This window comes from Salvelinus alpinus, chromosome 18 (genome assembly GCF_045679555.1).
Source record: "Salvelinus alpinus chromosome 18, SLU_Salpinus.1, whole genome shotgun sequence".
Taxonomy (NCBI): domain Eukaryota; kingdom Metazoa; phylum Chordata; class Actinopteri; order Salmoniformes; family Salmonidae; genus Salvelinus; species Salvelinus alpinus.
In genome coordinates this window covers 26,304,982-26,322,007 of record NC_092103.1, presented here as the reverse complement: position 1 = coordinate 26,322,007, position 17,026 = coordinate 26,304,982, and the positions used below count along the sequence as shown (strand labels likewise).

Here is a 17,026-nt window from a genome sequence, read left to right as displayed (position 1 = left end):
CCCGAGACAGGTGCATGATAATGGTCCATTCTAAGGGCTTATATGTACTCTGCGCCATCGGCTTGGAAAGCCTTACAAAATACCTTTAAACTGGAAGAACTTGTCCCGATTGGTGTTTTTAAATCATTGATGAAGGATTTTGAGGCTGATTCCTGACCTGTCAATGTTTTTAATTTGCAGTTTTATGATTTTGTTATACTCTTGTGAATTCTATGATCACCTGTAGTTTTTCATGTTGTATGTCTGTAATTGTGTAATGACTTGGTGAGGCCTATCTTGGCCAGGAAGCTCTTGAAAAAGAGATTTCAAATCTCAATGAGCCCTTCCTGGTTAAATAAATGTTAAATAAAATAAAAAAATACATATATTATTTAGTATACGTAAAGACAACATTTTATCAAGAATAGTCTGATGGATGACAATATTAGCCTATCACTTGTGAATTGTATATTATCACTTGCGAATGATGCCAAGCTTGTGTGCAGTAAGGCAAGAAACAGTCCATGCCTTTTTTGTTGTTGTTGACTCTTTGCAATCATAGTCCCACACCTCATGTAGCCTAGTCCATAGGCCTAAATATTTTGAAACTTTGTATCACAACTCAAGTGGCCAAATCACTTCTTAAACTGAAGCAAATTAACCCGCTTTACAACCGGTGTAGAGCCTAACTGGCATACATAGGCGGCGTGTGAGTTTCAAGTTTGGGGAATATCATTTTCACCATAAAAATACACCTTTATAATTAAGCATTATATACATAATCGCATTTATGGTCACTTTTGTGAATGCTGTTTTCCCGTTAATTGATTGCATTTTGGAACAAAGTTCTGATCTGTTGCATCAGCCTCATTGCTTTAAAAAAAAAAAATGTATGCAAGTGTTTGTATTAATTTGGGATCTATCGCATCCCAGGACTTCCCAGACTATGTTTGGAATATGTCTTTCTCAAACAAAATGACAAGTTAGCCAATAGAATAGGTAAACTGTTGTACTATGGGAGATAGTAGATTGACATAAGCTAGTCCTTTTGCGGTTCGTTAGGCCTTCTCATGTTGTTGGCTGACGAAAAGTAAGTGTGGATAGTTCTTCTAACATCTCCAATATGCCCTCGGAATTCGTAGCGAATTACGCAGTTGCGTCCCGATGTCTCCGTCTTCACTTGAAGCCTTCTTCGGAGCTGAGACAGATGCCTGTGAGAACCCGATCACGTGACGGGCATTGGCTAATAAGATTTGAGATATCTGAGAGAGCCATGTGAGTGAGAGGTGATTCGGAACATGCAGCCAGGAGAAGAAAATTATAATTATTATATTCAGTCCAAGTGCACAATTGCCACTGGCCACAAAAGGCATTGATGTTTTTTTTTAATGGGGCATTACGGCCACACTAGGTGGATGCCGCCGGGAAATTTGAGGCATTATCTAGTGCTTGTCAAATTGTGAATGAGAGACTGATGAAGTGTGTACAGCCTGTGCAAGAAACCAAGCAGAGCTCGTTCCTTTCATGCACATTTTTTCAAATCATTGTTAGTCGCATCATGCAGCCTTAAAATGGATTAAAAATCTAAATATATAGCCCAAGTTTGCCTCACAACTAAATTTGCATAAATAACTCTAAATTAAAATAGGAAGAACTGTTTCTTTGTTAAACGCTCAACACAGACTAGCTGCATGTGCGAGAAAACATCCTTTCTATTTTATTTCAGCTTTGTTCAATTGTATTCTTCATACTATAAAATAATACAAAATAATGCCATGGAATTGTAAGCAAATCTTGGCTACACTAGTTCATTTTGCAGACCACAGCCAGATCAGGGCCTAACATAAGGACACTCAGAGTATGCTATTCTGTTCTTCTGAAATAGACTACATTTCATTAATATCATGTTTCTTTAGACCTGTCTAAAATAAATAATGGATTTATTGTTATGGTGTAGGTCATATTAAGTGGACTTAAACTTTTTAAAATGTAGATGTTCCAAAGGAGATGCTAAGTGTTTATGTTAATTAACAGTCAAATACCGTGAGACCGGCAGTTATTTGCTTGACAATCACCAGCTGACAAAATGTCATGACCACCATAGCCCTAGTTCTGACAGTGTAATCTTGTGAGATCATGGTTTATTTCGCCCAAATACAGAAAACTGAGGGGGATTTTGTGTTGCCTCCTTCAACAACCACTTTTGTCTACAGCTACCAAGGCTGCCACCCTTCCTAACACACATCATCATCTTCACACCGACATAAACAGAGCTCTCTCAAAGCCTCTGGCTCATCTCTGTATACAAAACACATCAAAGGGTCTTCTCCATTGCTGTCCCAGTATCACTCTCGGAAATGTCCTACAAAAGATACACATTTTGTGTCTGCTATCAATGAATATACTGATGTTTACTGTATAATCATGCTTACTGCCATTTTGTCAAACAGCAACATTAGGGTCAGTGTATGTGGTGGAGCCGTCCTAGTCCGACTCAGGATTCTTTTGGGTCTGAGTCCTACACCGAACAAGGCCCTCGCCTCACTAATCCAACAACCGTTCCCATTCCTGCTGTCTTGGCAACACACACACAAACTCACAATGAAAACCATTCTAAATGTTGATTGCCCTTTCCTCCTATACCCCCTTAACACGGCCGCCCTCCCGCAGCAACAAGAAAATAGCATTAATGCCCTGGTTTTAGGACATCCTCCGAGTAAGTTCGGGAGATGAAGGTATGAGGTCTCCATTCACACCAGCAAGCCAGACATCAACAGAAACTGTCCAACTGACTTTCTCTTGACTGTGAGACAGTAGCAGTAGACCTATGGGGTTTACTCGACGCCTTGTCCTGTGAGTTTATGCAGGCTGTTAGGTGTATGCAGGCTTTGGTCCACTTCAAGCCTAGCGTTAGCCTATAACACCTGTTTTTACTAATCGTCGAGACCTAGTGCTGGGGCAAAATCCCCCCCACACAGCTCAGAGGGACAAGGAGCAAAAATAAACTGTCATGGTGTCTCCCTATAGATATGTAGTAGTTTGTGTCAATACCACACAACTCAGTGAAAATAGAGATAAAAAGCATTCTCTGGGGCCATTAATCCAGTTGGATTAATGTCAATTGACTGGTTTTTTATGTATTGAGCGAAGGGCAGATGGACAGGGAATCAGTCAAAGGGCTGACGGTGAACACGACACTGTCAAAGCCAAATGGACTGATATCAAATCAAATGTATTTATATAGCCCTTCTTACATCAGCTGATATCTCAAAGTGCTGTACAGAAACCCAGCCTAAAACCCCAAACAGCAAGCAATGCAGGTGTAGAAGCACGGTGGCTAGGAAAAACTCCATAGAAATATAGGCCCCATCTTCTAGAGAGAAGCCACTGGGGGAACAGTCACTTTGCTGTACCACAGGGGGAAGGGCTCAGATACATTAGCAGTCAAAGGCCAGCCCCCACTCCCCATAGATGATGAAAGGGGTTTCAGTGTCATTTCTGAAGTGAATCAGATTAAAGAGAGACAGGGAATAAGAGAGAGCATGCTTGAGCTTATTCTCAGGATGCAGATGAAAATGAAACTGTTCCAAAACAGTTCCATTTGGCTTTGACAGTGTCGTGTTCACCGCCAGCCCTTTGACTGATTCCCTGTCCATCTGCCCTTCGCTCAATACATAAAAAAACAGTCAAATGGGTGATATATAAAGCACCCAATATAGAGCTCTTTAAAATAACCATCCCAATTTCCACAAATGTGGGTAATCAATGAAGGTCAATCTAAGGACACTGGAGTCATGCTCCAATACACATCGATTCCTCATGACAGTAACCAAGTCACCTACTGAGCTTTAAACAGGGTAGATTAGGCTACACAGCCTCAGAGGCTTCATATTGAATACGTTTCCTTTTCTTTTCAAGATTATATCGTTCTAAATTATTGTTGTTTCCAAGTGGCACGTAATAAACAACACAAAACCAATAACTTACCAATGGGTACGGCCTAGGTTTCATGAGGTGCTTTCTTCTTACTCACCAACATAAAATGATCTACAGTATATCTGATGCTCAGTCTGTACCAAGAACATGTGATATAAGCATGGCTATACAGTCAGGCAGTGAATATACAGTAGCACTCGAGAGACCGGGCTCTCTACGTCTTAATGGAAACATTCCATAGCACTTTCACACACACTTAGTCCTGACGCATGGCCCTGGTGGAACAGATCTGGAGGATCCGTCTAAATATTTCCTTTCCTGGGGGACGGATCGGACCATTGTGAAGCAGAAGAGGGCTCCATGGAAAATGCCATGAATCACTACTACTAACTACTAACTATTAACTATTAACGTATTTATCGACCTGGCCAAGGCTTTCGACTCTGTCAATCACTACATTCTTATTGGCAGACTCGACAGCCTTGGCTTCTCAAATGATTGCATCGCCTGGTTCATCAACTACTTCTCTGATAGAGTTCAGTGTGTCAAATCGGAGAGGGCCTGTTGTCCGAACCTCTGGCAGTCTCTATGAGGGTGCCACATGGTTCAATTCTCGGGCCGACTCTCTTCTCTGTATACATCAATGATGTCGCTCTTGCTGCTGATGATTCTCTGATCCACCTCTACGCAGACGACACCATTCTGTATACATCTGGCCCCTCTTTGGACACTGTGTTATCTAACCTCCAGACGAGCTTCAATGCCATACAACTCTTCTTCCGTGGCCTCCAACTGCTCTTAAATGCAAGTAAAACTAAATGCATGCTATTCAATCGATCACTGCCCGCACCTGCCCGCCCGTCCAGCATCACTACTCTGGACGGCTCTGACTTAGAATATGTGGACAACTACAAATACCTAGGTGTCTGGTTAGACTGTAAACTCTCCTTCCAGACTCACATTAAACATCTCCAATCCAAAATTAAATCTAGAATCGGCTTCCTATATCGCAACAAAGCATCCTTCACTCATGCTGCCAAACATACCCTCGTAAAATTGACCATCCTACCGATCCTCGACTTCGGCGATGTCATCTATAAAATAGCCTCCGACACTCTACTCAACAAATTGGATGCAGTCTATCACAGTGCCATCCATTTTGTCACCAAAGCCCCATATACTACCCACCACTGCGACCTGAACGCTCTCGTTGGTTGGCCTTCGCTTCATACTCGTCGCCAAACCCACTGGCTACAGGTTATCTACAAGTCTCTGCTAGGTAAAGCCACGCCTTATCTCAGCTCACTGGTCACCATAGCAGCACGCGCTCCAGTAAGTATATCTCACTGGTCACCCCCATAGCCAATTCCTCCTTTGGTCGCCTTTCCTTCCAGTTCTCTGCTGCCGATGACTAGAACGAACTGTAAAAATCTACCTCATCCCCATACTGTATTTATTTATCTTGCTCCTTTGCACCCCAGTATCTCTACTTGCACATTTACCATTCCAGTGTTTAATTGTCATATTGTAATTACTTCGCCACCATGGCTTGTTCATTGCCTTAACTCCCTTATCTTACCTCATTTGTACTCACTGTATTTAGACTTTTTCTTTTCTTTTTTTCTACTGTATTATTGACTGTATGTTTTGTTTATTCCATGTGTAACTCTGTGTTGTTGTGTGTCGAATTGCTATGCTTTATCTTGGCCAGGTCGCAGTTGCAAATGAGAACTTGTTCTCAACTAGCCTACCTGGTTAAATAAAGGTGAAATAAATAAAAATAAAATACTGTAAGGTTTGACCAGTGAGAGGGGTCTTAACTCCTAAAGATCATTGTTGCCTGCCTTGTCAGTTGCTTGCAATGCAAAGGAAGCAATGAATCTCAAACTATTTGTTTTGAGAGCGAGACAGGAGACCGATCCATTTCACCTTATGATTGTTAGTCATCATGAGCAAGGCAAAGGGGAAAATACACAGGGTGTGCTTACAACATTGTCAGTGACATAACAGTCTTGTTTTTAGTGTCTAGTAGGGCTGGGCGATATGGCCTGAAAATCATCTCAAACTTATGGGCAATTCACAATATACATCTCAGTTTTTTTAAATGTTCTCTCTAAATAAGCTTTGTTGTACAATTAAAATGGTCAAATCCACTGCATTTAAAACAGTCAGCTATAATCTAATGAAGTCAGAGCTTGTTAACTTATACCTAGGCCATACATCAGCCTTCCACAAACAATTGTTATTTTATCAAAATAGTTTAACCTGCTTTTTCACAATAATCACTGATCTGGCTTTCAAGTCAGTCTATGAAAATGCCCTTTTTGTCACGAATTTAACCAGAACCGTGCACAATTCACATTCACTAATAATGACTACCTTATTGTAGTAGGCATTATAGAAAATAAACACAGGTCTCATAAACAAATCTCTGAACAAAAATATAAAACACAATATGCAACAATTTCAAAGATTTTACTGAGTTACAGTTCATATAAGGAAATCAGTCAATAGACAATTAATTACCCATCCTCCCTCAGACGATCCCGCAGGTGAAGCCGCCGTATTTGGAGGTTCTGGGGCGTGGTTACACATGGTCTGCGGTTGTGAGACTGGTTGCCAAATTCTCTGAAACGACGTTGGAGGCGACTTATTGTAGAGAAGTGAACAATCAATTCTCTGGCAACAGCTTTGGTGGACATTCCTCTGCAGTCAGCATGCCAACTGCACACTCCCTCAACTTGAGACTTCTGTGGCCTTGTGTTATTTGACAAAACTGCACATTTTTTAGTGGCCTTTTGTCCCCAGCACAAGGTGCACCTGTGTAATGATCATGCTGTTTAATCAGCTTCTTGATATGCCACATCTGTCAGGTGGATGGATTATCTTGGCAAAGGAGAAATGCTCACTAACAGGGATGTAAACAAATTTGTGCACAAAATTATACTTCAGCTCATGAAACCAACACTTAACATGTTGCGTTTATATTTTTGTTCAATATGTTTCAAGTTTAGCCAATTCAGATTTATTTGCTAGCTACCAAGGTGGAACATTTGAATTGTTAAGAACACACCCCTTCTGTCTGTCTCAAACTGTTTGAACAGCATGCTAGCCTGTCCACTATGTTGATATATCACCCAGGCCTTGCTCCATCGATAGTCCTATTTTGGAAATGTCCTTTGATGTTCTTCTAAGTTGTTTTGCAACTAACCTATTGCTTGACATGCATGGGTTGTTAGAGAAATACGGGCCATCACAAGTTCTTTGCGATCGAGCATACAATATAATCTTCCTCAAATTGGAAATGTGCGAGTCTGCAAAAAATAGTCTACGATGTGTCCTCTGGAGAACTGTTTGTTGCGTTTTGTGGAAAGTCTTGTCAAATTCAAGTCAATTTCACATCAAATCTCTCCACTTAATCATTTTATACAGCTGGATATTTGCCGAGCCAGTGGAACTGGCATGAACAAAAGGTACACTAAGACTTTCTGGAATTTCAACAGTAAAACTATGTAGAATGAACAGTAAAATACCGTAAATTTGTTTTACAGCATTTATGCTGTAGATTGCACTGCATTGTGGGTAAAATGCTGAAAAAGACTTCACAGTAATTGGAAACCTACTGTAAAAACTAGTCTAAGATATTGTATTTCTTTACAGTAATTGCTTATGCCTACTGTAGATTTAAATGATCCGTTTCAGGCGCTAACCTCATGCTTTCGGGGGAGACATGAAGCTCAGACTATTTTAGTAAACCTTTTCTTGAAGCGGCTGTGAAGTGAAATAATATTTTCAGCAGCTGCTGGGTAGGTACCTCTAAGCTAGCTTGCTCAAGTTGGTCTGCTCTAAATTGCTCGTAAATATATTTTTGTGCGAATTAGAAAAAAAGTGACAGGTATGGTTTTACCATTACTAGAGAAAATGACTTGTTTCTAGCAGTTCAAAATATATGACCCATAAATTACCGGCGTAACGTTTTTCCAGATTGACGGGCCACAAACCATGTTGTGGGCCACCTACAAGCAAACCCTAAAGCCGAAATTGAATGACCGGCGTTGTGAGGTGCCTACCAACCTCAGGTGAAACTGTAGCCTATCAGTGTTGTCTGCGGTAGTTAGTATCGTGAGAGAGAAAAATTCCCCTACCATGATTAGATAGTAGGATAGCAGCCTACTCAAGAAATAACTAATATTGGTAGCCATCTACATGTCACTATGATATAGTCTACTCAATGGGGAGAGAATGAATGGCAACAACCGTGTGATTCAGTTCACTCGGCTCTAAGCTGTGCGACATACATCATCGCTTTGCAGGCCAGGAGTGTCTGTATAGCCTCTCCCCGCTAACCATTTGTTCAATTTAAACATTGTTCCATATAATGTTACAGAACTAGTAAACCTGTTCATGATACCAGTAGTATGCTAAACTTTGGTGGCACAGGAAAAAAAAGAAAAATCTGTGTCTGGTAAAATAATCAGTGTTATTGTGTAGGGTTTGAAGTAGGTGTATGTAGCGGCCTTATTTGTATTTGCTCAATGTCTTAATTGATTTCATAAACTACATTAGATAAACAGTGCATTCGGAAAGTATTCAGACGCCTTGACTTTTTCCATATTTTGTTACGTTACAGCCGTATTCTGAAATTAATTATTTTTTCCAACCTTATAAATCTACACACAATACCCCATAATGACAAAGCAAAAGCAGGTTGACATTTTTGCAAATGTATAAAATACAAAAAAACTGAAATATCACATTTACATAAGCATTCAGACCCTTTACTCAGTACTTTGCTGAAGCACCTTTGGCAGCGATTACAGCCTCGAGTCTTCTCGGGTATGACGCTACAAGCTTTGCACACCTGTATTTGGGGAATTTCTCCCATTCTTCTCTGCAGATTCTCTCAAGCTGTCAGGTTGAATGGGGAGTGTTGCTGCACAGCTATTTTCAGGTCTCTCCAGTCTTTTTACCCACAGAGTAACAGCCCTGGTGCACTCTGTCTCTCATTCTATTCTTTATTTTTCTATGCTTATTCAAATTAAGGGTGAGAAGATGCTGTGCTGACTCTTCTCACTTGGATGCTCTCCAGCCCAGTTGTTTCACGGCCTCTGAACCACCTTACCCTGAAAAGTTGCCCCTGATCATAGATCTAGGATTGTACACAATCCCAATTGAACTCCCTCTCCCACACACCCAGGCACACAATATCAATTTTATATCAATTAATTATATTGTCAATACAGTTGTTACATTAAACAAAAATATAAACACATGTAAAGTGTTGGTCCCATATTTCATGAGCTGAAATAAAATACCCCAGAAATTTTCCATATGCACAAAAAGCTTCTTTTAAATTTTGCGCACAAATTTGTCTAAAATCCCTGTTAGTGAGCATTTCTCCTTTGCCTAAATAATCCATCCACCTGACAGGTGTGCCATGTTAAGAAGCTGATTAAACAGCATGATCATTACTCAGGTGCACCTTGTGCTGGGGACAAAAGGCCACTCAAATGTGCAGTTGTCACACAACACAAAGCCACTGAAGTCTCAAGTTGAGGGAGTGTGCAATTGGCATGCTGATTGCAGGAATGTCCACCAGAGCTGTTGCCAGAGAATTGATTGTTAATTTCTCTACCATAAGCCGCATCCAACATAATTTTATTCCGAGAATTTGTCAGTATGTCCAACCAGCCAACCTCTGACCATGTGTATGGCGTTGTGTGGGTGAGCGATTTGCTGATGTCAGCGTTGTGAACAGAGTGCCCAATGGTGGCAGTGGGGTTATGGTATGATTTGTTGTTAAATGTTACCAATTTGAATACATTTATTTTATGTGCATATGTATTGCTTTTCTTACATTTAAATGTAATATCTGCTTCATGTTTTCCTTTTGCCATGGAAAAAATATCACAGAATCGTCAGATTGTTTTGGCTACCATATTATACTAACCAAAATGCAAATAGCCTACTTCCTTTATAGCAAGGCATGGTTAAAAGGAATCAATCCAACCAACAAGATCAGTCAAAAACCCCTCGAAAGGATCACTCATCTGCTGCTGTATGTCAAAGAAATGTATTTATAAAGCCTTTTTACATCAGCAGATGTCACAAAGTGCTTACACAGAAACCCAGCCTAAAACCCCAAAGAGCAAGCAATGCAGATGTAGAAGCACGGTGCCTAGGTAAAACTCCCGAGAAAGGCAGGAAGAAACCTAGAGTGGAATCAGGCTCAGAGTTAGCCAGTCTTATTCTGGCTGTGCCTGGTAGAGATAAGAGTACATAGCAATTACAGCCAGATTGTTCTTCAAGATGTTCATAGATGACCAGCAAGGTGAAATAATAATTACAGTGGTTATAGAGGATGCAATAGGTCAGCACCTCAGGAGTAAATGTCAGTTGGCTTTTCGTAGCAGAGCATTCAGAGGTCGAGACAGCAGGTGTGGTAAAGAGACTACCTGTAAGAGGATGGCAACCTCACAGGAAAGCTCTTTATGGGATGGCATTTTCCCCAGTTGTCACACAATAATGAACAGCTCAGGTTGTCAGGTCAACAGGTTCACCTTTGGATAGTTCTAATAACCTGGAGGTGCTGTGGTGCAGAGTAGTGAAATTGATAATCCACAGTGAAGATGAGCCTACCAAGTGCCTTCGAACATATCCTGTTAGATTCCTCACCTGCTAATTCTCTAGGCTCACTAACCACAAAAGTAACAAACCAGTAATGTTGTATTTATTTCAAGAAAATAAAGACAGCCTTTACTCCATAGACCTAAGCATAGGATGGCTCACAGGTAAAGCTAGTAATAGCCTATTTATCCAGGGTAAATACAAAAGGTTAACAAATAAGATTTGATAGAATTTTCACCTCCCACCAAGATCCCAGTCATTGCAGGGTTCTAATCATTCTAGTTAGGTAGCTATAGTGAGAATGCCATTAGATACGTTCTTATCACCTTCAGATACATCCGTCGCGAGATTAGCCTCATTGTCTCGGGTCAATAACACATGATCAAAGCCAACTGATTGAAGTTAGCTAGTTTGGATACTAGATAGCTAATCTTATTAACAAAGGGAAAAGTTAATTAAATGAAAATGCCAAGATGCCGAGTACAGCAGGATATCGGTCCTCGAATAAGAACTGAAGGTGTGCGACACAGGAAGCGATGAACAACATACATTGAATCTCGTTAGCTACAGTTTGCTGGCCTCTTATTTCCGCATTATATTGATTGTTTAGAGGCACGAGTCCTGTTTATTGACAATGTCAGATAATGAATTGGGCTGTAGGTTGGTAGCCTTCTAGCTACCTATTAAAGTACCTAATGTCAGATAGCTTAACGTTAATGGAAAGTAAACAGTAGTTACATTAACGACATTCCAGTGTAAGAAAACAAAACAAGTAAACGAGTAACGTTCATTGCCAGATTGTGATATTGCCACTTGTAAAACCATCAAACTATCTAGTTTGCTTTACCACAATAACCAACCAACGCCACTGCATTAGTAATTATTAGTTAGTCAACACCATTCGTAAGGAAATCCACCTGTAAAGAGTGCAAGCTAGCGGGAATACACCCCCCCTCGGCTAGCGACCCGACGGGGTAACTAGCTTAAGCGTTTGTTCGCGACCACACACACTAGCCAACTGCTACCTATATAGCTACAGTGATAACGAGTGTCGTTAGACTTCACTTACCATACAATGGTGTCGATTTAGTTTCTCATTGGATATATAGTCCGAAAATGGTTAAATCCACGAACGTTTTAAACTGTAGAAATTCGCTGGCCGACAAGGTTTGTTTCTTCCAAGCATCCACTTAAACTACACCTAGCTAGCTAGCTGGCTAGCTAATCAGTCAGACGCATTCTTTCGCGAGACCAATCCCCTCAAAAGTTGTTTATTGTTCAGAGTTTGCGTCTCGCTGAAAAAGTGTCCAGTCAAACAATACATAAACAAAAAGCGATTACTAAAATCAACGGGGGAAATAGTTATCAAAAATAATTGTATTTGGGTAAAAATATAAAAACGAACATTAAAACTAAAAAGGAATCCAAAATGTCCACAACAGCCAAGGAAATACAGAAGGCAAAATAATAAAAAAAATCACCACATCCAAAGCAGAATCCTTTCTTCTGAAGAACGCCGCACCCAAATGTTTTCAGTCCTAATCTCTTGTTATTTTTGTCATTCAAAAATGTATGCATACATCTCGTTTGTAGCAAGAACACAGCGTTGGCCACAGTCTACCGAGCCAACACCAGTGTATGTTGCTGTATCGTTGGCCCAGTACGGCGACAACCTTGCATCTGAGTGCACTTACCTGATAGGCATGTTAATATAACCAATGAAAATTGTGTTTTAGTCGTTTGTAAATTATGTTCACCAATACGGTTTGTGGAGAGGTAGGACATATTTTAGTTGATTATCTGCTGCTATATTGATACTCACAATTATTTGGAAGGTTATTTTAACAACAGAAAATAATGTACATTTGGTATTGTGTGAACAAGACTTGTCTTAGCTCCAGTGAGAGACATGACATAGGGTACATTCACTCAGTGGAAGAATCTCTATTGCGCCTCCTTCTCAAAACCCATTGGATGATAAACCCAGAGGTCCCGCCCCTCTGATCTTCTTCTCCAATGGGTTTTGAGAAGGAGGCGCTGAGAGGACACGAGAAGATTTCAATTGTGATTATCCCAGAGTAAAGTGATGGTGGTGATGGAATGTTACAATAATAATTTGACGCATTATCTAGATTTTTCCTCCCTTCCTTGACGTAATCACTGATACCATTTCAATAGATTAAAGTAATGATACAATGCATAGCTTTCATCAATCCTTTATAGGGTCACATCAGTGATAGAGGACACGAGAAGATTTCAATTGAGATTATCCCAGAGTAAAGTGATGGTGGTGATGGAATGTTACAATAATAATTTGACGCATGATCTAGATTTTCCTCCCTTCCTTGACGTAATCACTGATACCATTTCAATAGATTAAAGTAATGATACACTGCATAGCTTTCATCAATCCTTTATAAGGTCACATCAGTGATAGCTTCAAGAGAGGAAGGAGGGAATGATGTAAGGAAATGGAAAAGGATCTTGGGCTGCTTTCTGATATTTTTTTCCACTAATTGGCCTTTTGACCAATTTCATTAATAGACCAATTAGTGAAAAAAAATTGGGCTGCCTGTCTGAACACAGCCATATTGGAACAGGGCCTTGTGAATAAATTATAATCTCCTCTTGTAGGGAAAATGTCACCCATGTAAAGGTGTCCCGCCTGTAAAGATGAATTGGGGAATAAGGGTTGTTGTGACATGACATAAAAATTCTGAGGCTGACACGTCTATACATCAAATGTCGTCTACTAGACTAGTGCCTAGAAGGACTGGGATCATCCTAAACATTTGGTTAAATAAATGACTCCCAAATACAACAGAGCGACTGAAGACCATCAATGTAGCTACAAGTGCAATAGCATATACTGTATTTGAACGAATATGAACAGCATTTGAAAGAATATGATTTATACATCACCTCGTGGGCAAATTACATTACAAGAGAGGATTCTGTCACGATGTTCCAGCCTAGCCTAGCCTATTGGAAACCTAGTGGAAACCAATGGCCAGTTTCCAAGACCCAGATTACATCTAACTCGGGACTGAAAAGCATGCCCAATTGAGAATCTCAATTGAAGTGCTTTTTAGTCGAGGAATAGGCTTAATCTGGGTCTGGACCCTGGAAACTGGCCCAAATATACAATGGTCAGTGTAATGTGATGATGTATGATGTTTTGTCTCCCTCTTGTGGACACACAAATAACAATTGAGGTATGTCCAAGTATTGTCATCTTTTTGAGATACTGTACCTTTTCACATTGACTAATTAAAAATGATCATACTTTTGCAGTTGCCTTTTCTGTTCCCAGCTTTGCCAGTATATAAGACTATATAGTCATCAAATATCAAGGTAGGACAGAATTTCTCACACAAAAACAAGCCCTTTCATGTGAGGGAACACTCCTCCCACCTTACTACTAAATCAAATCAAATTTTATTGTGAGTGTACGAAATGCTCATGCTTCTAGATCCAACTGTGTAGCAGTATCTAACAGGTAATATCTAACAATTCTACAACAAAGCCTAATACCTAACAAATTCAACAACAAAACCTAATACACACAATCTAGTAAAGGAATGGGATAAGAATATATAAGTATAAAATATATGGATGAGCAGTGACAGAGCGGCTAAGATGCAATAGATAGTAAAAAATAAATAGTGAAGGATACAGTATACATTATATACATATGAGATATGTAATGCGAGATATGTAAACATTCTTAAAGTGGCATTATTAAAGTGACTAGTGTTCCATTTATTAAAATGGCCATTGATATCAAGTCTGTAGGTAGGCAGCCGCCTCTCTGTGCTAGTGGTGGCTGTTTAACAATCTGATGGCCTTGAGATAGAAGCTGTTTTTCAATCTCTCTGTCTCAGCTCTAAAGCACCTGTACTGACCTCGCCTTCTGGATGGAAGCGGGGTGAACAGGCAGTGGCTCGGGTGGTTATTGTCCTTGATGATCTTTTTTGCCTTCCTGTGACATTGGGTGTTGTAGGTGTCCTGGAGGGCAGGTAATTTGCCCCCGTTGATGCGTTGCGCAGGCCGCACCACCCTCTGGAGAACCTTTTGGTTGTGGGCGGTGCAGTTGCCGTACCAGGCGGTGAAACAGCCCGACAGGAGGCTCTCAATTGTGCACCTGTAAAAGTTAGGGTTTTCAGTGACAAGCCACATTTTTTCAGCCTCCTGAGGTTGAAGAGGCGATGTTGCGCCTTCTTCACCACACTGTCTGTGTGTGTGGACCATTTCAGTTTGTCGGTGATATGAACACAGAGGAACTTAAAACTTTCCACCTTCTCCACTGCTGTCCTGTCGATGTGGATAGGGGAGTGCTCCCTTTGCTGTTTCCTGAAGTCCACGATCATCTCTTTTGTTTTGCTGACATTGAGTGAGAGGTGACCCCACACTCTGAGGGCCCTCACCTCCTCCCTGTAGGTTGTCTCGTCGTTGTTGGTATTCAAGCCTACCACTGTTGTGTCGTCTGCAAACTTGATGATTGAGTTGGAGGCGTGCATAGCCATGCAGTCGTGGGTGAATAGGGAGTACAGGTGAACAGGAGGGGGCTGAGAACGCACCCTTGTGCGGCCCCAGTGTTGAGGATCAGTGAAGTGGAGATGTTTTCTACCTTCACCACCTGGGGGCGGCCCGTCAGGAAGTCCAGGACTCAGTTGCACAGGGCAGGGTCGAGACCCAGGGTCTTAAGCTTAATGATGAGTTTGGAGGGTACTATGGTGTTGAATGCTGAGCTGTAGTCAATGAACAGCATTCTTACATAGGTATTCCTCTTGTCCAGATGGGATAAGGCAGTGTGCAGTGTGTGGACCTATTGGAGCGGTAAGCAAATTGAAGTGGGTCTAGGGTGACAGTTAGGGAGGCGGTCATATGATCCTTGACTAGTCTCTCAAAGCACTTCATGATGACAGAAGTGAGTGCAACAGGGCGATAGTCATTTAGTTAGCTTTCTTGGGAACAGGAACAATGGTGGCCATCTTGAAGCATGTGGGGACAGCAGACTGGGATAGGGATTGATTGAATATATCTGTAAACACACCAGCCAGCTGGTCTGCGCATGCTCTGAGGACGCAGATAGGGATGCCGTCTGGGCCGGCAGCCTTGCAAGGGTTAACACGTTTAAATGTTTTACTCACGTCGGCCACGGAGAAGGAGAGCCCACAGTCTTTGGTAGCCGGCCGCGTCGATGGCACTGTTTTGTCCTCAAAACGCGCTAAGAAGTTGTTTAATTTGTCTGGAAGCAAGACGTCGATATCCACGATGGGGCTGGTTTTCTTTTTTGTAATCTGTGAATGTCTGTAGACCCTGCCACATACGTCTCGTGTTTGAGCCATTGAATTGCGACTCCACTTTGTCTCTATACTGACACTTTGCTTGTTTGATTGCCTTATGGAGGGAATAACTACTCTGTTTGCATTCGGTCATATTTCCAGTCGCCTTGGCATGATTGAATGCGGTGGAATGTGCTTTCAGCTTTGCGTGAATGCTGCCATCAATCCATGGTTTCTGGTTAGGGAAGGTTTTAATAGTCACAGTGGGTACAACATCTCCTATACACTTCCTTACAAACTCGCTCACCGAGTCAGCGTTAACGTCAATGTTATTATCTGAGGCTACCCGGAACATATCCAGTCCACGTGATCGAAGCAATCTTGAAGTGTGGAATCCGATTGGTCAGACCAGCGTTGGATAGACCTAAGCACGGGCGCTTTCTGTTACGTTTCTGCCTATAGGAGGGGAGCAAAAAGATGGAGTCATGGTCAGATTTGCCAAAAGGAGGGCGGGGGAGGGCCTTGTTTGCATCGTGGAAGTTAGAGTAGCAATGGTCGAGCGTGTTACTCGCTCGTGTACAACAATCGATATGCTGATAGAATTTAGGTAGCCTTGTTCTCAAATTAGCTTTGTTAAAATCCCCAGCTACAATAAATGCAGCCTCAGGATATATGGTTTCCAGTTCGCATAAAGTCCAGTGTAGTTCCTTGATGGCCGTCTTGGTATCCGCTTGCGGGGGGATATACACGGCTGTGACGATAACCGAGTAGTTTTCTTGGGAGATAATACGGTCGGCATTTGATTGTGAGGAATTCTAGGTCAGGTGAACAAAACGACTTGAGTTCCTGTATGTTGTTACAATTACACCATGAGTCATTAATCATGAAACACACACCCCCGCCCTTCTTCTTACCGGAGAGATGTTTATTCCTGTCGGCGCGATGCACTGAAAATCACGTTGGCTGTATGGACTCCGACAGCATGTCCCCCGCTAGCCATGTTTCCGTGAAACAGAGTATATTACAATCCCGGATATCTCTTTGGAAAGCAACTCTTGGCCAGATTTCGTCGACTTCGCTAACTAGGGACTGGACATTAGTGAGTAATATACACAGGAGTGGTGGGTTGTGTGCTCGCATCCGAAGCCTCACTAGAAGACCGCTCCGGCACCCTCTCCTCCGGCGGCGTTGTTTTG

The 17,026-nt window shown here is 41.5% G+C and overlaps 1 protein-coding gene across 5 annotated transcripts in view; it reads right to left on the bottom strand.

The window, feature by feature from the left end:
- LOC139544072 (erbin-like) overlaps positions 1-12,218 on the bottom strand; it is a 125,335-nt gene extending 113,117 nt beyond the window's left edge. For 2 of the 5 annotated variants that reach the window (XM_071350791.1, XM_071350793.1), the window contains exon 1: positions 11,612-12,218. The gene's annotated coding sequence lies outside the window, so the exon portion shown is untranslated. Of the gene's footprint in view, positions 1-6,441; positions 6,461-11,611 lie in introns of those variants that run through there. The other 3 variants (XM_071350794.1, XM_071350795.1, XM_071350792.1) reach the window with 2 other exon arrangements.
- Positions 12,219-17,026: the final 4,808 nt, after the last annotated feature.